Source organism: Lichenostomus cassidix, chromosome Z (assembly GCF_008360975.1).
Source record: "Lichenostomus cassidix isolate B80296 chromosome Z, HeHo_3.0, whole genome shotgun sequence".
Taxonomy (NCBI): Eukaryota; Metazoa; Chordata; class Aves; order Passeriformes; family Meliphagidae; genus Lichenostomus; species Lichenostomus cassidix.
In genome coordinates, this window is record NC_139511.1 from 67,520,008 (window position 1) to 67,520,550 (window position 543).

Below are 543 nucleotides of genomic sequence, written 5' to 3' on the forward strand. Positions count from 1 at the left end.
TGGATGTTCTTTAAGGTCCCTTTCAATGCTTATCATTCTGATTTTACAACCTGATCTACCTCTGTGCCTGAATTTCACTCTCTGTCAAATATATGTGGGTAGGGAAGATTTTCTGGGGCTTTTCACAGATCAAAGCTGGTGGGTGCCTCAAAAACCATCATGCTTTGCTCTGTATAAAAAGGACCTGATTCAGTCTGATAAGTCAGACAAGGGCAGGAGGAATGTGGCCCAGCGTGGGGTGGATGGGTCCCTCGTGACCAGGAGGGTTCCACTCTGTTGCTCAACAATGGGGCCAGGGCCACCCCTGGCAACCCTGTCACACAGAGCCCTGCTCTGCCCCTAAAGACAAACAAAGCCAAGTAATTCTGCTCTGCCAGCAGCATCACCTCATGGATTACCTCCATCTGTGTAAGCTGTAGCAGCCTGGGGCAGGGCAGCACTGTGCCCAGGGCAGGATGCTACCAGCAGACCGCAATGTCCGTCCACAGTATGCCCATCCACTTCCTGCTTACGTCCATCCACCTGCCCCTTATGTCGAGCCTG